Genomic DNA, 22,090 nt, shown 5'->3' on the forward strand with positions numbered 1-22,090 from the left:
TAGTTACCATATCTGTTTGACTTTGGTAATATGAAACTGTTTCTCAAATATTTTTATTTTGAATTCTAATTTAATTGTAATCATAGAATATAGCATATGCTCTTTCAACCATGTAAAATCTTGTAGGACTTGCTTTACAGCCTCACAGGCAAAACAACTCAGTGAACATTTCACATGTCCTTGACAGGAGTCTACATTTAAATAGCAGTTAGGTCTATCTGGTTCTATTCTGGGTCTATATTGTGATTTTTGTCACTTCACAAGCAATTTCTACAAGTTTACCAGGGTGGTTATGCTTTTGCCTCTTTCTTTTTCACATGCATGCTGTTTTTGATGAATATTATTTCTGTGGCTGTGTGGTTCAGGGTTGTTGGATAATGTTTTCAGAGTTTGCCTCACTGTTGCAGGATTCTTTATACATGGCATTTTGTTTTTTGTCTGATACCAATGCAGCATTTCAGTTTCCTACTACTAGTGTCTGAAAAGCATATATTTAAAGTGATTTTTGAGCCAAGTGGGGGTGGCACATGCCTTTAATCCCAGCACTTGGGAGGCAGAGGCAGATGGATCTCTGTGAGCTCGAGGCCAGCCTGGTCTACAAGAGCTAGTTCTAGGACAGGCTCTAAAAACTACAGTGGAAACCGTGTCTCAAAAAAACCAAAATAAATAAATAAAAAATAAAGTGATTTTTGTGTGTAGTGGACAGCATATAGTAGTATAAAAGAGGTCTCTGTATTTTAACTAAGATTTCATTTTGCTGTGACTATCTGTATGTTTAGATTTTTATAGACCATTCTTGTTATCTAGTTCCTATTTCTCCCCTTATTCCTTTATCCTTTCCCTCTGTTGTAGTGTGAATTCTAATTGGTCTTAATAAAAACTTGGAGTCAGCTCTCAGGGGGTGAAAGCTGAAGGCTCAGAGAAGCGGAGCAGCCAGTTACTAGAGTTCTTACCTCTACCAGTGCTCAGACCAAAGGAGCGATCCTATTTCTATGAATCCTCAGATTGTTGCTGTCTCTACAAAACCTCAGGCTGCATCTGATCTCCTGTCTCCTTCCACCTTATATTCTTCTCTCTGCCCAGCCATATCACTCCTGTCCCCACCTCCCACGTGACTCCCAAGTACTGGAATTAAAGGTGTGAGATATCACTGACTGGCTCTGTTTCTCTTTGAGCCTGGATCAATCTAGTGTAGCCCAAGGTAGCCTTGAACTCACAGAGATCTCTCTCCCTCTTCCTCCCAAGAGCTAGGGTTAAAGGCGTGCACCACCACTGCCTGGCCTCTGTGGCTAACTAGTGGCTTAGCTCTGCACTCAGATCTTCAGACAAGTTTTATTTGTTAGATGACAAACAAAATATCATACTCTGTGATTCTCTATGTGTGTTCTGTGTAGTAGGAGGGTGCACATGGTGTCTTCATGTTGACTCTAGTATTTACTCTTTTAAATGTGCTATTATTATGTTTTGTTCATTTTGTTTCCTTTCTTTTTCTGAACAATAACTAGTTCCATAATCCTTCCTAAGCCTATTTCAAGCTATTTTGGATGACTCTATGCTAGTTTTCCCTCTTGAGTAGTTTAGCTCTTTAGGGCCTTTTGGGGTGTATATAAAAATGCTACAGAGCCAATGGATTTTCTTCACTGAACAGAATTCGAACCGTTTGGCTTCTCCATAGCTGTAAATTATCAATACCTTTAAATCTCAGTTAAAAACCAGGAAGTTTTCCTGGCACCGTTCCATAGATCTGCCGTCTCCTCCACTCTGCTTCTGCCTTCACTTGCCCTCAGCCTCCCTCTGAACCTTAGTTCTCATCTCTTCAACACAACGGAACTGTAGGGCTCTGCTCAGTGTCCTCTTGCTTTGCCATGGTCTGGAAAGGTCTCTGGATGGAAGCTGGGCAATCAGAGAGCCCACTTTCCTTGCCTTCTCAGTTCACGGGCTTGTTTAAAGTGTCTGAAAACAATTTTTTATTTTTTTATTTTTTTAGTTTTACAAGCAAAAACCAGGTCTAGTTGGTCCACCAATGCTAAAACCAGAAATTCTGCCTTTCCAACAGAGCGGGTACAGAGGGAACTATGGTTGTTTTTATTGTTGCTTTTTTGCTATTATTATGTGAATGGCCTCATTCATGTTAGCTGAGCATGCTACCACCAAGCTATAGTCCTAATAGTCCTATCTACAGAGTTTTGTATCCTGTTCTGTTTTTCTTTTTTCATATGTATGTTTGGAGCTGAGGACCGTACCCAGGGCCTTGCACTTGTTAGGCAAGCACTCTACCACTGAGCTAAATCCCCATCCCCACCTCTTTATATTTTTAAATCTTTTCTTCATAAACTTTAGTAATTCTCATTTTAATGACTAGAGAACAGCCCTCTGAATGGACATACCATAATTTACATAAAGGTCCTTAATAATTTAAATAAAACATTGACTCCAGCTGATGTATGTTAATATTTATGTGCTTCTTCATTACCTCTTTGAAACAAAATAAAGGTGCTATATCAAAACTGGACAATTGATTGTTACCTGACACAAATTACAAATTGCTGCCTTGAAGGACAGTCTTACTTTAAATTCCACATCACACATCACTGTGTGAGAGTATGCATGCCACCGTGATCTCGGGAGCCCTAGTTATTAAAATATATTTTAATCTTCAACTTAAGTAAAATAGCTGACTATGGGAACTTCATTTTCTAAATGAAGCCTCATCAATTAACATCATCAATTATCATACTTAATTTTGCATAATGACTTTGGGTCATTTGCATATTGAGATTCTACCACGTTACATATGTATGTGCTTTAAAATACCAAATAGCACCGTGAGCACAGCCCTTCCCTGTGCTGTGCTGTTGATCCAAGCTAATAAACTTCTTTCCATTCCTCTAGGTTTCCAAGTGAGGATACCTTACCCTGTCGCTAGTTCAGTTATTAAGCCTCAGAGATCTGTATCATTAATTCATACTCTTTTAGATGATTCTTATGCCATCCTCCTCTTCCCTCCCCAATTCCTCTCAATATAGCATGTGGTTAAACAAAGTCAGTAGAGTTTGGGCAGTGCCGGGCCGTGTGGTGATGCTCTGTGGGGCCCACACCGCATTATCACCGTTTCCTCTGGGCACAGCTTTGTGTTTCTCTTGCTTCCTGCTTAACTATGATTTTTTTTCCTCTCTAAATCCCTTCATTATGATACTTTTATGCTGTGTCCCAGCCTATTTATTCAATGCCCACGCTTTAATCTTCACCCTCAGTTCATTCAGCCATTCATCCCCTCATGCTGGGCTGGTTTTCATCAGGAGGACCCTCCCTTGGTTACTCATGCATCCAACCCTAGATTCCTTATCCCTGAATTCACTTTGATTTTTCTGTGGTTTTATGGCTCCTGGTTTGTCTGATTGAATATAGAATTCTAAATTTTGAATGGTTTTTGTAAATATTGGAGGATGGTATTGTTTTCTAGCATGGAATCATTTTGAGGAGTCAGATGAATTCTGATTGCTCTTCTTTCAGATAGTCTCTTTAGATCACTTCCTTAGTTTGCAGATTCTCTCCATCCTTGATGCTCTAGAATTCCATGGCGGTTAGATTTCATAGTCATTGGGTTTGGCATCTAGATGACATTTTCCATCTAATGGCCTGTTCTTTGGCTCTGGAAAACTTTATTTATTTTTATATTTTACTCACTTTGGTTTCCGCTCTTCTTTCGTTCTGGAATTTTCCTCAGTCAGATCCAATGAGTGAACCCATCTGGTCTTTATTTTCATATTTTCATCTTTTGTCCTGGTTTCTTTATTGAGATTTGTGGACCGCTTTCTTGATTCTGTGTTCTACCCATATGCGTAAGACTTTATTTTGGTAATCATTCTTTGTTTGTTTACTTTTAAGAATTATATTGTTCGCTCTTCCTTTTTCATACCTGCAGCTCACCTTTATTGAAATAAATATTTGATACGTCAACATTCGTGCTCTCTGTCGTGTCTCTATAGAAACAACTTTACATTCTGCTTGTTTTCTATTGCTCTTTCATATATGAGTTTCTCCTCTGATTCCAGGTCGCGTTTGGTTGTGGTTTGTGTTTGAAAATAAGGCCCAAGGCTTACATCTCCAACATCAATTTGGTCTAAATTCTCTGAACGGCCCGCTTTCTACATAGGAGTTTGATCTTGGAAAGGCATATATTTAGTATGTTGATGAGTTTTGAGGACGTGATTTTTAAAATTGAGCTTTATTCTCAGCATAAAGAGACCACTGAAATAAAAAGGCAAAGTTAAGCACCTTGAGCCCACACGCTAGCTGGACTTGCTTAACAAAAAGATCTGAAGGGGACGATCCTCAACGCAAACACTAATTAAAGGCACCACTGAATTACAAGGTCTGTGAAGTTTAAGGCTTACATTGAAGTGGCTCATTGGCCAAAAGGATAACTCAGAATAGAAATTTAAGTTTTCAGAATAAATTGAAGGAATATATGCTATTCTTGTAGGAAACAGGAAAATTCACAGCCTTGGAAATGGTCATATGTGAAAAGAACTGAAGTTAAAACCTCTGATTTCGGAAACCACGGGAAAGAACAGAATAAGGACGGGTGAGGAACAGCACAGACATGGAGCCGAGTCACAAGATAGAAGGCTCCGCTTCTAAAAGTCCACAAGCAGAATCACTAAAGACGTTAGGAAGCAAAGGTCAAAAAGACCCAAAAATTATATAATGAATGAAAACGTTTTAGAGGAATATAATATATAACTTATATCAATCTTATGTTTTTATGAAGGAAATAGGTTACTTCCTAGTAGCTAATCAAAATGGATTTAAGGATCCTATAGAAGCCTGAACTTTTTAAATAAACTAAATCAATATGTAAAACTTCATTGATGTTAAATGGACCCCAAGGCTCACAAGTTAAAGGGCAGGTTCTTGACATGGTACTTTGGCCATCTAGCTGCTGACATCAGCACTGGACTAGTTCATTTGTGAGTTCAGAGCTGAACGGGTTGTTAGTAACATGGAAATAGGTGGCCTTAGACACACCTTTGAAGCTCATACCCTGACCCCTGTCTCCTCCTCCTGACCACCATGTGGTGAACGATTCACTTTTTTCCCCACATCTTCCTTTCCGTGATGTTGCGCCTCTCATGGGCCAGAAGCAACAAAGTCAAGTGACCACAGACCGAAATGATGAGCCAAGGAATTCTTCCCCTCAAGCTGTTTTTCTAAGAGATTTTGTCAGTAATGAAGCGTTACTAACACAAAACAGTACCTCATGGGTAGAAAAGCAGCTCTTGTCAGACTGGCAAGAAATGGAAACGCTATCATTTTAACCGGTTCACTTCAGAAGAGGAAGAAGCAGTGGTCCATCCCACCTCGCTCCTTTAGATTTGGTTAATAATCCACACTAGCTAAAGAAGAGAAGGAAATATGCATGCTCTCTCCAGCAGACTCAGAAAAATGAGATTCCAAAATTTAGCATGCCGTGGCTAGAGAAATGGCTCAGTCGTTAATTCCAATCACAGCTCTTACTAAGGGCCAGGTTCCATACCCAGGTTCCATACCCAGCACTCACATCAGGCATTTCAAAACCTCCTCTAACTCCACCCAGAGGATCTAACACCCTCTGACCTCTGTGGGCAGCTGCATACACATGGTGCATATAAATGATACAGACATACATACACATAAATATAAAATAAATATTTCTAAAACCAATTACAGGCTGGAGAGATGGCTCGGTAGCTAAGTGCACACACTGTTCTTGCAAAGCACCCATATTCAGTTCCCAGCACCCATGTTGGAAAGCTCATAACCCACCTATAACTCCAGCTCCTTGGGATTAAATGCCTTCTCCTGGCCTCCGTGGGCACCTACAGACCCCAGGCACATGCCTACACACACAGACACAGAGACACATACACACACACTTACAAAGATAATAAAAGTTTTAAAACACTAACATGGCCACGGTCAACAACCTAAACACTAGAAATGGAATACAACTTCCTTAATAAAGGCCACTAACGAGAACAAAAGCAAATGAAAGATGGCACAAAGCATTCTGCAGAACAAAAGCAACTAAAATTGGAAACGAGACCAAAAGTGGTCACACAAATAAAAAGAGCAAATATTCTGGCAGTGATATTACCGTGGTTCCATAGAAAATATTAAAATCTCAGGAACTGAAAAGACAGAAACAAGTAGGCATTCTTTGTAAACATCTGACAGTTTAGGGTCTGTGACTCATGAGAATTAATAACAGCATCAAGCAAGTACACCTTCAAGTGCCAAAATCAGGTTCCAAGCAGACAGAAAGCAATGAAGCTATCTTAACGCTGGAAAAACAGAACGCTAGGAGAATTGACCAAGGAAACATAAACATCTGCACAATATATTTTGCCCACAATCACACAGAACACCATCTTCTGCTGCCTGAAGAAGCCATGTGCTGGGCTGGCAGCTGCTTCCCTCTGCAAGGAGCAAATCTAACTTCTTGGCTCAAGATGAAAACAACAGTGGTTTTTCTCTTTTCAGACCCTCCATAGCCCCTGAGGCTTCTCAGAGTTTGAGCCTCAAGGGTAGGTAAGCAGCTGATCTGTCTGTATCCAGCCCCAGAGCACTTCCCTGTGACCAACACACACACACACACACACACACACACACACACACACACACACACACCATGCTCTCCAGGAAATGCTCTGTTAAAAAGAAATACTAAGGTACCAGAATGTGGGACCAGAGAGGTAGTTCAAAGGGTGAAGGTGCTTGCTGCCAAGCTTGGGGACCTGAGTTCAAATCCCAGGGCCCATGTGGTGAAAGGCAAGAACTGACTTCTGCAGATGCCTCTATTACTCCACACACTATACACTGGCGTGCATGAAAATGAATAACACACATGGGGGGGCAAGTAAATAGATAAAATAATTATAAGGAAACAAAAATAAAGGCATGACAGTGTACCCTCTAATCCCAGCACCCAGGAGGCAGCAACAGCAAAAGAACTATGAGCTAGAGGCTAGTCTGAATTGTGTAGCAAAACCCAATCCCCAACACACACACACACACACACACACACACACACACTCCCTTAGCTGACTATAAACTCACAAATATATGCAGGTATGTACAGATATGCGCAAGGGTGCACTATAACTTGTAATAAATTCTAAGTCAAGAAGCAACAGGATTTGGGGCTGGAGAGATGGCTCAGTGACTAAAAGCACTTCTGTTCTTGCAGAGGACCTACGTTGGGTTCCCACATGGCAGCTAGAAACCATCATTAACTCCAGATCCAGGGGATCCAGTGCCCTCTTCTGGTTTCAGGGGGTACCAGGCATGCATGTTTGACACATGCATACATGCAAGCAAAATACTCATACACATCAAATAAAAATCATAAAAATGTTTAAAAGAATCAACAGGGTTAGAGTTAGAATTAATTTCTCAAGCTCACAGGTCCTAAATCTGAGTGTTTCATCCCGCCCCAAGATGTCACCGAACATCACAGCTAGGGACATGAGACAGTGGTCTGTTCAAGAAGCCAGCAGAGGAAATAAGAATGGGGCAGAAATAAGAATGGGGCAGCTGGGGAGGAGAAGAGGCCACGCTGAAGGCATGCTGAGTCACTGCAGTTGCCACTGTAGGGTTTCAGGCTCCCTCCCTGGTGTCCAGGGCTGTCCACACATCCAGGCTGTGTCTTTGGGCTGTGTGTGAAGGTGCATGGAGAAGATGATGTGAAAGCTAGTGATGAGCTCAGAAAGGGGTGCTTTCTGGAATGCCAAGTCTGTGCTCCCATGGAGCTGTCTTACACAGCTCTCCTCCCAGCCCACCCCCCCCCCCGCATTGAGGATTAGGAGTGGAGATGAGCCCCCCCTTCTTTCCTGTGGGTGGTCTGCAAGTGCATCAGCAATACAGCAGCTGCAAATGTTGCCATGCGGAAGCCATGCATAGGCTTCTTTGTGTGAGTTCATTTCATCTGCATACCATGCTATGAAGCCACTGACAGTATTTATATTTCAATGGTTTGGTGATGAAATTGTTGCACATAGAGACTAAATCCACTTATCCCAGGTCACTTTGCTGAGAGGTGGTTATACCTGGATATGACCGTTCTCCTTTTTAACAGAACAAAACTAATGTCTAAGCTGCCACTGAAGCGAGGTGATCCATGGCCTCTTCATACGGCAGTGACTCAGTCACTCACAGACTGGGATTTAGGTGCCCAGAGCCTTGTCACCTAGATGCATTAAAAAATCCAAGTGAACTACTGGAAGAAGTTGGACCCTGGCATTTTTCTGTGGAAGCTTGCCCCTTCCTACCAGTTCTTGGGGTTCCCTTTAAATGAAAAGTCGGTGGGTAATTGTAGCAGCAGATGTAAGGTACTACTTGCTTGCCCTTGCTCCAGTGGGTTCAGTGCAGGTGAGAGCCGGGTTCAGTGGGGTTGTTCCTTGGCTCCAGTTGGTGTCCTTTACTACTTGGGTTACGCTCAGATGGGTTTGAATCGTGGGCTCCTCCTTCATTTTATGTCATATGCGTGCATTTGGAAAGTGGATGTCTATTCAGAATCCCATGCGACTATTAATAAAGAGTATTAAATATCAAATTAAAAATATCCTTAGTCTTCAAAGGCTAAACTTTGAATCTCGGTCGCCATCTGAGAGACTTGAGTCAATCAAACAAGCTTTTATTTGGCCCTTGTTTATGACTAGTTAATACCAGGAATGTGGTCTTTGGGCAGGATTTTGTGATCGTTGTGAATATGTGCATATTTAAATTGCACTGAGCTAGGCTTTTGAAATGTCACGGGACATGATTTTCAGTAATTCACCTTTTGTCTTCAGTCAACGCCCAGATCGTAGCATTTCCTTCTTTCACCACTGTCACTTGTGGTGGAGGTGCTGGATTCACCCACCCTTAGGAAGCAGTTAGCATCCCCTTTCTTAGCTACCCATTTTCTATAGCTGTTCATCGTCATCGCTAGAGCTGTGCAGTGGTGAGATCTACATGGATATTCCACATGAACGGATGCAAACCATCAGGAGATGAGCCCCTTGACGGCTGCTGGACTGTACTACTCGTTCAAGGGACCTAAGTTCAGTTCCCGGTACCCATGCTGGGTGACTCACAACCACCTGTAACTCCAGCTGCAGGGAATTGGGTATTTAGACTTTCTGAAGACACGTGTGCTAACATGTACAACCCATACACAGATATACATATTACCGTTGTCTTAAAAATAAAAATAAACCTTTTAAAAAAGAGTTGAACCTCTTCGCTTATTTATTTTTTTATAATACAGTGCCTAGTCTTTGATGCTGATTTTGGAAGCTAGGTAAAACCAACCGGAAACTTGACCATACAATGTCTTTCTAACAAAGAGTTAAAACTTGGAAAATAGTTTAAATAATTCTAAAGGAGAAAAGAAAGATGTGTTGAGTGGTCCTATCCGTCCTCGGTTCAGATTGTTCCTATGCCAACTATTTATGAAAACACACTTATTTATAGACCCATGTATGGCTTTTTGTAGAATTTAAGAAGGCCAAGAGTCCTTGGGTTTATTTTTAGTAATTGACATTTTAATATTTTAGTTGACTTAGAGGTATCTCAGATGTTTATCACACAATAGAACTTTCCCATAACGAGCATGCTTATGATCCTGTATCCTATTAGCATTTGCCTAGTAGATTTGTTGCTCGTGTTTGTTCCTTGCTTTCCCACGGAGAATGAAATATCAGACAAACACAGCCTCCATTTCAAGCTTTGTCTTTGCCAAAGAAATACCCTAAATATGGCTGCCCTTGAGACATGAGAGGCCATGGGCGCTGCAGAACTCTATCATGAGAAAAGGCACGCCCATAAAGTAAGTCTGCAGGTTTGTCAGAAGACAGCCGAGTCCAGTCACATCTCTGGGAAACAGTAGAAGCGGCTACATCCCGAGTCGTTCATCTGTAGCCCTCTTGGACTAACCCCAGGAGACCCAGGTCTCACAGCAACTTGTCCAAAGAATGTGGCACCTCTACAATATGACGACTTTGCTGTTCAGACTTTACCTGAGCATCAGGTGAGTCGCAGAGGTCACTGTTAGATGTCCGCAGACTGGCTAAAATAAAAACATCGGAGGGGCCTCAAACAACGCAGTTATCTCACTATAGACAAAAGTTCAACAGACTTAAATTCTATGTGAGCTGGAAGACCTTCTGTGTTAGCTATATAGATGTAGCTTTAAAAGCGCTTTAAAGGTATTTACAAGAAAAAAAATAAAATTAAGCAGGTTGCCAAAGAAGGCACTAAATTAGATATGCAGAATGAAAAGCTAGTATGATAAAATGTTATCATAGCTCAGTCGGTCTAGTCAGTTTCCGTGCCCCTCACGTGGTCCTTATATAGTAAACTTTGTTGTAACACATGCTATGTCTCTATATTAGTCTTATATAATATTAATATATTAGTTTTGATGTGTATCTTAGCCCTTTCTGAAGCTGAATACTTTATAAAGCACATAGGTGTATTCAACTCATGGTTCCTGAAGCCAGGATGCTGAGGAACACGCTTCTCACAACAGTTGGGCATCTAGCGAGAGCCTTCTGGCAGAATACTATCATAGAAAGATTGCATGGCCAAAGAAAGCAAGCGTTTTAGCTCAGATCTCTGCTCTCTCTTATGAAACCACTAATTTCATCATGAGGCAAACACCCCGTGGCCTTATCTGACCCTAACAGTCAGAGTCCTATCTGATCCTAATCCTCCAAATCGTCCCACCTTCAAATACTATAGAAAGGTGAATTTGAGAATTAAGTTTTTAACCCATGAACTTCATGGGGCCACATTCAAACTCTAACTTGAAAATAATAATTTAATACCGATATGGTATCTGATGGTGTGTGCAACTGACCAAACAAGAGTTAACTAATACTACAGAGTACATGACTGTGGCTGTCATTATTTGAAATTCTATGACCAAGGACCTCATGTGTCAATTTGATGTCTGTAAATGTATTCTGTAAACAAAACTGCATAAGAGGGACCCAGGGTCATTTTATGTGATGTAATATGATTTCCAAAAATACTTCTGGCAGCTGGGAGACAGCTGGATGGGACCTGGAGCGGGGACGGCAGCCTGGAGACACAAGACGCTTTGTTCTGTCCATATACCGCTTTATCCACGGCTGCCGCAGTTTGCCTGGCAGGCAGGGTACGAAGTGTCAATCAAGGAGCGAAACAGAAAAGTAGGCATTTACTGGTTTCAGAATACATCCCTTGCAGCATGAAGCTCAGGATCTTACTAGGCTTTATATGTATGTAGGTGTGCATGTGTGCATAGGCATATGAACATCATTGGAAGAAATGGGCACTGTTGCTGGCACATGTGACTGTCAGGAGAGTGCCTTGGGCATGACAGTGGAGCAGTCTGGTTCTGAGACTCGCAGGCACCACCCTTCAAAACAGACCCATGCTCCGTGCCAGTATTTTCTGAGCGGTAAACAAGCCGGGGCGGGGGGGGGGGGGGGGAGCGGGAGATGGAATTGGGTTTTGAAAGCCACTTTTGAGAGTTTTCATATGGAGGACGTTGTGCTCCCCAACTCCATGCCTTATGTTTTCCAAAGTTATTTTTAATTGGGGTTGCATAACCTGCTAGTGATTAAACCTGCAAACTTGCAGGCTTTTTAATGTCTGTAATTAGATGAGGCTGGACTCTCCCCCAGGAAGAGAAGGTATGGTGAACCTCTTCCACATCTGATCTCAGGAGGCCTCTGTAGCTGCCAGAAGAAGGGAAGCTTTCAGAATCCTATCTGCTGGGCCTGCGAGATGGCTCAGCAGGCGAAGGTGCTTGCTGCAAAGCCTGCTGATGATCCACGTTTGATCCCTCGTACTCACGTGGTGGACAGAGAGAACTGGCTCCGCAGATTTGTTCTCTGGTCCTCCTAATGCATGCTGTGGTATACATGCACATTTTCACACACATGAACACGCACAATAAAGAAATGTAATAATAAGACACAACGCATGTGACGATCAGCATGGCACCTGTAGTTTAAGAAACTGCCTGAAGGTAGGGGATACAGCGACAGTGCCAACCTCTTGACGCATTCTTGCCCCAATAGAGAACTTTTCAGCAAAGGATACCCTAACTTATTTATCAGAGCTCATGAAAATTATGGTCACAGTTATAGAAAATGGAGCCCTAGTCAAAGGGGGGTTATTGTACTAATCTCTCTATTTTAAATGTTGAGATTTTTCCTGGCTTAAAAGTCTTCAAAGTAGAATTAAACTTCTGGGAATTGGAAGGCGCTGTTAGAGGCCATTCCCTGAGAGTATGCGGTATGGCTTCAGGGTCACTGGTTGAGTGGGTGGGGATCCCAAGGTTATACTGACTCCAGCGGTCAAAGTCACTGTCCTCAGTCCTTTCGGAAATGAACAATGATAACTATCAGTGATTGCAATGTCCCACAGACATTTCTCAGATGGCGGCATGGGCATGGTGGTGCTTGAGTTTTGATTCTTGGACACCAAAGAGGCAGGGTCTCAGGGACAGCTTTAGAAACAACACAAAATGAAGAACACCATAAGCTTCTCAAGGACAGCAGATCCCAGAACACGGAGGGCAAGACAGCCCCCCCAAAACGTGAAGACACGAGGGCTAGTCTGGCTGCCAAAGACAAATGTTTTGCATCTTGTTTTCCCTAACGGAGGCTTGTGCACAGCTCCTGGGGCCCGGCAAGGTCTAAAAGAGTTCCCATTGTCTGACCGCTGAATGGACAGATTCCCCGCTGAGCTCCCCAGGGAGCAGATTTCAGAGTGGAAACATTGTAAAAGATTGTTGGAGGAAATTCAAATCTGCGTGTTCTTCCAGTCGGAAGCCAGTTAGTGCTGGATGGGACTTTAACAGGGGTATAAATGAAGGGCAAAGAGAGCAGGGGACATAACAGCAGGGCCCGTCACAGCCTGGTGAACCTCATTAGACACTCGAAGGCTAATGATGGGTGTGTGTCTCTGAAGCTGAGAACTGAAAGGCCCCTGAAACTTCGGTCTTGCAACCAGCTCTGAGCGGGGAACATGAACGGCGTCACTATTCACAGATAACCCAGTCTTATTGACTGGATGGAATGCGCTGTTGGAAATCTCTGAAAATTTGACAAAGCGCGGGTGTCTATAACCAACCCTCCAAAACGGATAAAGCAAGGACAAGTTGAAATCAAGACAACAATGACAAATTCAGTTTGTCTGCATGGCTACGGACACAGTTTCCTGTCACATCCCTTCAACCACCTGTGCGCCATGCAGAGCAGGGGGCTCCTGCATTTACCCCCTCAGATAGTGTGTGGCAGGAGCTCGAGGACAGACGAGCATGAGGCATGTGTATCAGTCAGCTTTCTGTCACTGTAACAAATTACCTCAGACAGTCAACTTAAGAAAAAAAAAAGGTTTACTTTGGATCACAGTTGGGGTGTGTGTGTGTGGGGGGGTCCTAATCCAGCATTAGTTAGAAGTATATGACAGCCATTCACCTCACAAGCCAAAAAGTGAAGAGACTACAAGTTTGCAGTGCCCCATTGATTCAAGGTGATATTCTTAAATATTGTCATTTGCATTATCTGTCTGTAGTTGGGGCTACAGTTGGGCACATAACGCTTTTTAAATAGTCCCATGCAAATACTTGATACTGTTTCTGAAGAATCATGTGGATATTGGCTGCAGATATAAATCAGTTGACTTGAATCCGATTTAGAATTTGGTAACTGTTAGCCACTTCAAAGTTTCTCTCTCCCCTCCCTGCTTTTCACATGCTTCCTCAGTGAAAGGTCTGTATTGTAAAGCCTTGGGGTAATTTGAGGGAATGAGGGTGCCCGAAGGGTGAACATGCAAAGTAAGATGATTCCACGAGCCCTGAGTTCGAGTCCAGCTGCCATTGGTGGGGCTGACTCCTGTGACTCCTTTTGGCCTGTCACATCCTGGGCTAAATGTAACCCAGAGCGCCCCCCCACCCCCCGCCAAGAGCTCTCCGGCAAGCTTCTTAGAGAGTTGGAATGGGAAATTTTTGATTTTCATGCTCCCATATAAAATATTTTATTGTACATGTTTGTTATTGACCATGCATAGCAATTCTGTTTATAGCATGTAAGAATGAATTTAAAGTCATTTTGCATGTAAAAAGTAAGCACACATGAGTCTCTAATGTACTATGTATAGGTGATATATGTATAGATGCTTCCATGTTTGGTTTGGGTTTTTGGTTTTGAGGGGTTTTTGGTTGGTTGGTTGGTTGGTTGGTAGGTTGAATATTTTGAATTACTCTTTACCCTACTTTTGATTGAAAGGCTAATATAAAACTGTGGTTTAAATGAATTCATATTTATATTTTCTCAAGTTTGACCCAAGAAGATATTAGTTGGAATCTCAGAATCACATGGAACTCCCAAGTGTCCTCTTATACTTTAAGTGGTAGGTGACTTGTGGGGAGTTACCAAAAATCTTAAGTGCTACTGGCCTTTAGGAATCTAAATTTGAATAAAACAGACTCAAACAACGCAGGGTAGAACTCGAACTATGTTCTAGTTTCAGCACTTTGAAAAAAATTATTCTAAACCTCAGAACCTGTGGGCCAAAAGTGTTGGAAGTCCTTAGAAAAGAAACATCAACATGCTTTTTCTGCGTGGTTGATTTGTTTTGTTATTTTAATTGCTTCTGCAGTGGTACATGACTGTGTAATCATGTCTCCACGTGGTTTGTGTTGAATTGCATCATTATGGAAATATGATGCTCCATTAAGCATTAGGAAAATAATTGTTGTTTTGATAAAACAAGAGCACAGCCCTTTTTTAAGCGCTATAAATTAATTGTCAGCAGATGTCTTTAAGATGTACACACCCCCATTTCTTCTTAAATGTAATTTAGGGTCCTATTTTAAAACTCTCCTTACTGTGTCTTGTCCTGGATAATGGTGACCAGAGGGTGAATTTAATCGTCCTAGCACAAGAGTCCCCTCCGTCCTCCTTGTCTGCAACCTTCCTGCCCCTTGCTTTCTCTTGTATGTTTCTAGCAAGGAGTGGACAAGAAAACCAAATGAGAAAATAAAACCAATCTAAATTGTGACTTTAAAAGACAGCTGGAGCGCTATGAATTCAAGGCCAGCCTGATCTACATAGTGAGTTCCAGGCTACACAGTGAGACCCTGTCTCCAAAGCTACAAATAGAACAAAAGAGCGAACTCCCTTAGGTGGCACAATCCTGTAATCCCAAGACTCAGGAGGTAGAGGCAGGGGGACCTCCGTGCATCATCCTGGTCTATATAGTGAGACCTCTGTCTCAAAAAATAACTAAGTTTTAATTTGCTAAAAGTGAGATCTTGAGAAGCCCACGTGATGTCACTGAGTGACCTTTAAGATATGGGTTGGTGGCACCTTTTCTGTGGCCTCCTTCTCACCACGAACTTGACTGAGGCACTGAAAACTGGACATTAAACTCCAGAGAGAAATCTGAAGGGCCTGAAGGAATTCCTGTATGTACAGAGAGAGGAATAAATTTTGTCAAATCTGCTTCAACACCACTAAGAAAGGTGAAATGTTTCAAATTTTTAAAATTATTTATTATTTTTAAATTTATGTGTGTGTGTGTGTGTGTGTGTGTATGTATGTATGAATGAATATATGTGTGGCTACAGGAAGGGGCCAGACCAGAGGTGTCAGGTCCTCCTAGAAGTGGAGTTACAGTCAGTAGTGAGCCATTTGCTTTCACTGTAAGGACTTCCTGAACTCAGGTCCTATGCAAGAACAATATGTACAGTTAATCTGTGAACCGTCTCTCCAGGCCCCTAATATTATTTGTTTTTTCATTTATGTATGTATATATGTATGTTCCTGTGTAAGTTAATGTGTACCATATACATACAGAAGCCTTGGATGCCAGAAGAAGGCATCAGATCCTCTGGAACTGTCGTTACAAGCAGTTGTCTGCCCCCATGTTCGGTGCTGAAAACACAGCCAGGTCCTCTGCAAGAGTATCAGGTGTTCTTAATCACTGAACCATTTCCCCAGCCCCATAATTTTTTGAAATACAACGGTATAAAGAAAAAAATATCAGTTGAGTGTCAGCATCGGTTTCTAGCTAATTGAATCATTCACTACACTATTCCAGGGGTTTCTTTGAAATGCGATTTTAAAATGGCACAATATGGAAGGAAGACGTTTTCTTCCCTTAGTATCAGCCCTTAATTCTCCTTTCTCCTCAGCAGCCACCGCCTGCCCTGTTCTGCAGTTCTAGAAAAGGAAATTACCATTTTAGCTGAACTTTCTCATGAGCCCACAATGCAGGGCTTACAAGCCGCTTAACAACCTCATTAATGAATTCATACAACCTGTGATTTTGCTTAGGCATGGCCTGAAAGCGCCGTTTAGGTACATTCTCCGGGAAGGAAGCCCCGCATGCTCTGCATCTGATTCTGTAACCTTCCCACCTAAATGTGTAAGCTAAGACTTGGGGTTTTCTTTAACACCTTTTTTTTCTTTTACAAGTCTATTTCTTCTGTTTGGAGTCTTGTAAATAAAAGAAAATTGTGTATTTTTTTTCTCTCTCTCAGGATAAGTCTGTTGTTGGCAGTTTTCACAAGTGGCATCTTCATATAAACTTTTGAATGTATAAACCTAACCTGTATGTGGTTCTAATTGATAGCAATGAGAAAGTGGCAAGAACTTTAAAACGAACTTTTAAAATGTAAAATTATACTTTACTGGCGATGGGGTAAATCCCATTAAAGGTATTGTTCAAAAGAATTTCATTCACCTTACATGAAGTAGTCTAATAGCATTTCCAAAGAATATACTAGAATATGTTTACTATGGTTTGAGAGTGAAATGTCCCTTACAGACTCATGTGTGTGAATGCTTGGTCTCCGGGGAGGTCATGGCACTGTTTGGAAATGATTCCTGTCCAGAGATGTATTTGTGAGACTTATGGTTTGTAGCTGGACTCCAGTTCTGGCCAAGCTCTCTAAGGAGCTGCTGATACTCCCCCACGACTGACAGGATCCACTCCCACAGCCATGACTGCCCCCACACCTTCTCCACCATGAGACAAAACAAATCCTTCCTTCTTCAAGTTGGTTCCGTCAAGTGTTTTTGTCAAAGTGCAAGAAAAGTAACCAATACGATGGAAAAGCCAGCCCTCAGATACCTACTGTGCCCTACCCTGAGTGTTTCTCTTCCAGCCTTATCACTGTGATTGGCATTGGCTGTGTCTTCCTTACTTTTCTCTTGCTGTGATAAAACAACATGATCAACACAACTTCCAGAAGGGTTTGTTTGAAGTTTAGGGTTCCAGAGAAATAAGAGTTCATAACCAACAAAGCAGGAAGCGTGACAGCAGGCAGGCAGCCAGCCAGCCATGGTGTGGGAGCAACAGGTGAGAGCTCACATCTAGATCCACAAACAGGAAGCAGAGAGAACACTAGGGATGGTGAGAGGCTCTTAAAACATCAAACCTGTCCTCAGTGACGTGCCTCCTCCAAGAAGGTCATACCTCCTTACCCTTCCCAAACAGTCCCACCAACTGGGGACCAAGTTTTCAAAGGCCTGAAACTTATGGGCGACATCTCATTCAAATCATCACAGGCTGTCATTGTCTTTTGCTGTTTATCTGATTTCACTTCTTTGAGAATCCCATGTTCTCCCTTGATACTATACCAAAACCTGATTGTTCCTTTACTTCTGTCTTCTAGTCATTTTTCCACTGTATTCAGTTTTCATTTGGATGTAGCCCAACCTATTCCAATAAAACTAGCACCTCCTAGATCTCACCCTTAGCCCAAGCAGAGCCTTCCCACCATGGGTGGAAGGTCACTCAAGTTTCTTTCTAAGGGTATTGTAATGCAACAATTAGATATGTGATGGCAGGGATGGAAAAACAATCTTAAAATGTCTGCACATGCAAGCAGAAGATAGCTGGGTAGGTAATCGGAAGTGGAGGAACATACAGTACCCGTGGTGCTGAAGGCTTAAGTATACTACTGCATCCCCTCAAACAAACCTTAGGGGGAAAACGTCCCCAAGAAAAGTCTAAGAAACAGGAAGCTGTTCATCGCTGACCACAGATAACTCAATCATTGAGCAAGAGAAGCACTGAGTTATTATAACAATGTGAAGTCAGAGTCAAGACATTTTAGCAAAGTAGTATTAGCCTCCGATTGGCCCAGCATAGCTAACAGCAGCTCCAATGTCATATCTCCACTCCACCTTCAGTACCTCCTTCTGTGCCTTCTATAAGGGATCACCAAAGTCAAAACTTATAGGGAGAATAAATGCAATCTGTAGATACCGTATTCAAATGTGCTCATAGACTCGAAAAGCGGCAGACAGTCCGGGTGCAACTGACTTTGCTGACTGTAAGGAAATCTCACCTTCCCTGGTTAATCCATGGAGCCTGAACACGTTCTCTCTATGGTTTGAGATGAAACTTGTGTTGAGATAAATCGTGACTTTAAGTTGTTTTCTCTAGCTTTTCTATGAAAATTAATGTCAGTCGTAAGAGAAAAGATGTGAGTATTTAAATTTTATGACTCATTTATTTATTAGTTAACTTATTTTTGTAGTATTGGAAATCAAACTGAGGACTGCAGGTGCTCGGAAAGCACTCACTCTGCTGGCTCAGAGCCACACCCCCAGCTCCATTTTGAAATTGTTTCAGTCAGTTATTCCCCCTGTTTCAAGGATCTGTCCTAAGTTTCTGAAATCTTTCACCTTCATTCAATTTTTTAATGTGCAACATTGATTTTTGAAAATAAGCAAGCCGCTTAACAGCCACCCCAGGCGGGCTGGGTAGACCAGTTAGCTATTTTCAAGGAAGCCTTTCAGAAATTAACTGTCCCTCAAAAACAAGTATACCCTGCTCCCCCCCCCCCCACTTAAGCCTCTCCTGTTCTTTTGATAAGGTGGAACTGCCTTACACAACATCAGATGTAGAGAAGCAGCTAGAATTCAACCACCATTCGGAACCTGACCTTCATGGCATTGCCCTTTCTAATATCCTTTCAAAGAGCTGTTGGGAATAAAGTGGGGTCCAAGGCCCCCTCCCCATGAAAGATAACTTAGATGTTTCTCACCCTCACCATGTGTGAGAGCAGTGTGATGCTTTGAGGACAGCTCACGTCCCAGGAGCAACTTCATCCACTAACACCTCGACAGAAGCTCTCAGTGTTCGTAACTCACTCAGGGATGCGCCGACTCCATAGAGAAGCTGGTTGAGGACCCTCTTCCCGTTCTGAGGAGCTCATGAACGTCCTAGTTTAGTTGTACCTGCTGTTGGTCTGATCAAGTGCCATGACTAAAGCAACTGGAGAAGGAAAGGATTTACTCTGCTTACATTTTTATATCACTGTTCATCAGGAAAGGAAACCATGATGAATTCAAACAGGGCAGGAGCCTGGAGGCAGGGGCTGATGCGAAAGTCATGGAAGGGAACTACTTACTGGTTTGCTCCCCGTGGCTTGTTCAGTCGGCTTTCTTGTAGAACCCAGGACCACTAGCTCAGGGATGGAACCACCCGCAATGGGTTGGGCCCTCCCCCATCAACCTCTAATTAAGAAAATGCCCTCCAGGCCTACCTACAGCCCAATCATATGGAAGTATTTTCTCTATTGAGGGTCCTTCCTCTCAGATGACTGTTGTCTGTAACAAGGTGACATAAATCTAGCCAGCACAGGCTGTCGCAGAGCAAACTCAGCCCTTCCTGCCAGTACCAGCCCAAGACCCACTCAGAAGCACCTGACCAAACCTATCCCAGCCTCCGTTTTCTCTGTCTTCCCATCCCCGAGCCCTTGGTTTATCAGCCTTTTTGAACAGACTTCTGTTAATGCAAATACCCAAGGCTACCACCGACCCTTCCCAAACCAAACACCTATAGCAGGTTCAGGACCCTCTGGGGAGTACCCAGTGGTTATGATTACTCTGCATCTTGTCATGGACGCTTAACTACATTTGGAAAGCCTTTGTGGGGAAGTGAGCCATTCAGCCGCTGAATCAAGCACGGGGCAATCTTTGCCGCCCAAAGTATAATATGAAGTTCTTTTCAAAGGCTGGAATCAAGGGGTGTTAGCATTAGCGTTACCTGCTTTGTTCTGTCCTTTTTCTTTTGTTATTTGTAAGCACAGAAGAAAAAGAAGAGTAGGTTTTCCCAGTATGCCTTGACACTGATTTAATACAATGTGCTGAACTCGCCACTTATCATGAAGATGTTTGAATAAACAAGTGACTGAGGGGTGAGTTGGCCCTCGGGTTAGTGAATTCAGTGGTTTGTGCTGTTTGGATCTTGAGCTATCACTGCACAGTAAGATGTGATCACACGGCTCAGGAGATTTGTGCACTGACGCATCAGGAGTGGGAAGGAAGGAGACGTCATTCTCCTAGGGAGGGAGTCTGACTCTCCAGAAATGCAAACCCAAGAGGGGCCAGCTCCAAGTAGGACAGGAAAATACCCGTCTTGTGGACTCACTGGTGAACGAGCAGTCTGTCTTCAAGGGCCTCCTGGCCAAGAAGCTGGTATGTGTCAAGACTTGCTAAGGATAGTTGGGGGTGAGGTGGGAATTCTGACCCTTTTGGATCCAAGCGTTTTTATGAGGCACGTGTGTGTGTGTGTGTGTGTGTGTGTGTGTGTGTGTGTGTACACAACTTGTGCCTCATGCATCTGCAGGTGCCTGAAGAGACCAAAGAAGGGTGTCACCCCTGGAGATGGTGTCACCAGCAGTTATGAGCCACCTAGCATTGATGCTGGGAACCAAACTGAAGTCTTAATTCCTGAGCCATCATTTCAGGCCCTGGCCCAAGCATTAAAGATGGAGCACTATCTCCTGAAAGCAGCATGCAGCAGCATCACTGTCAAAGAGAAGTCAAGCCTGACGCTGGTGGGAAATGGAAGCTAAACAAATTTTATTCAATATTGTTCCAGTTGAGAGACCGCAGCTAGATCGGAGCTCAGCTCCCTAGAAGCAAAAGAGGCCTTTCAAACACAGGAATGTGTCAGGGGGCCTGCTGGATGTGACTGAGCCATCTGCCTGCTAACCGATACCTACAGAGTTGGGCTCCCAAATTCCTACAGAGATGGAGACAGAGGTCCTACCCTTGATGCCCACATTTCACCCAGGTCCCATCAAAGACAGCAAGCGGCTTCAGAGTTGCTGAGTTTCCTAAGGTCAAAGGAAGGCAAAGGAAGCTTAGAGACCTAGGGCAGCTGTTGGTGGCTTTGTGCTTTCTCAGGGAGGCATTTTCAGGGCTCTCTGTTGTTTTCCTGTTTCTGGAGACAAGGCTTGGAGAACCTGACGTTCTGCCTGTGTTTACTGGAGCCCGTTGGCGTAGGGGGCAGATAGTTTTACTGGTGCTGAAAGTTGCAGTCCTTCAGGCCAAGGTCAAGGCCTTGTGAGAAGAGCAGCAGGAGGACCTGATGAGAGCCTAGTGGAGGATGGAAACTCCTAGGGGGAAGTAATATGGGTGTCAGAGGACCTTGGCCCCAGCCGCCTCTGGAGGCAGAGTCTGTGCGTCCAGTAGCAACCCGGGAGCCTCCGGTTGTAATGAGAACGCATTTCACCAACAGTAACCATTTGTTGAGTGAGGTGGTTTTCTGTTGTTTCGCTTTTCTTGTTTGATGACACTGCTGGGGGTGTCAGATCCAGGGCCATGTGTTTGCTAGAGTTCTCCACTGAGCTGTGACGGTGGGGTGGGGGTGGGGGTGGGGGGATGGGGGGGTCAAGAATACAGTGTCTTCCCATCCCATCAGATTATCTTCTGTGTGAGGTCAAACCTTGTCTTATGACAAGGAGTTTAGATTTTAAGGATATTTATCCAAAGTTATATTGATCTTCGTCAACCTTGAGTTCCACCGCATCAAGGATCAAAAGTTGTAAAATGCACAGTAATTAACTGTGAGGATTTTGTGTCTCCATTTGTCTCCTCTTCCTCCTCCTCTTTCCTAGTTCTCCTTTTTATGAGAAACCCTAATTTTCAGGAGGTAAAAGACTGTAGCCAGTGAGCCTAGCCCCACCTTACCACCTGTTTGTCAAATAAAGTCCTGCTGTCACACCGCCATATACCTTCATTATGGGCCACCCGTCCCTGAC

The 22,090-nt window shown here is 43.0% G+C and overlaps 1 protein-coding gene across 10 annotated transcripts in view; it reads left to right on the plus strand.

Moving 5' to 3' along the window:
* The window catches only part of Phactr1 (phosphatase and actin regulator 1), a 449,396-nt gene that overhangs the window by 306,929 nt on the left and 120,377 nt on the right, over nt 1–22,090 (plus strand). The gene's annotated exons all lie outside the window — the stretch shown is intronic.

Source organism: Myodes glareolus, chromosome 14, assembly GCF_982192425.1.
Source record: "Myodes glareolus chromosome 14, mMyoGla1.1, whole genome shotgun sequence".
Classification (NCBI taxonomy): Eukaryota; Metazoa; Chordata; class Mammalia; order Rodentia; family Cricetidae; genus Myodes; species Myodes glareolus.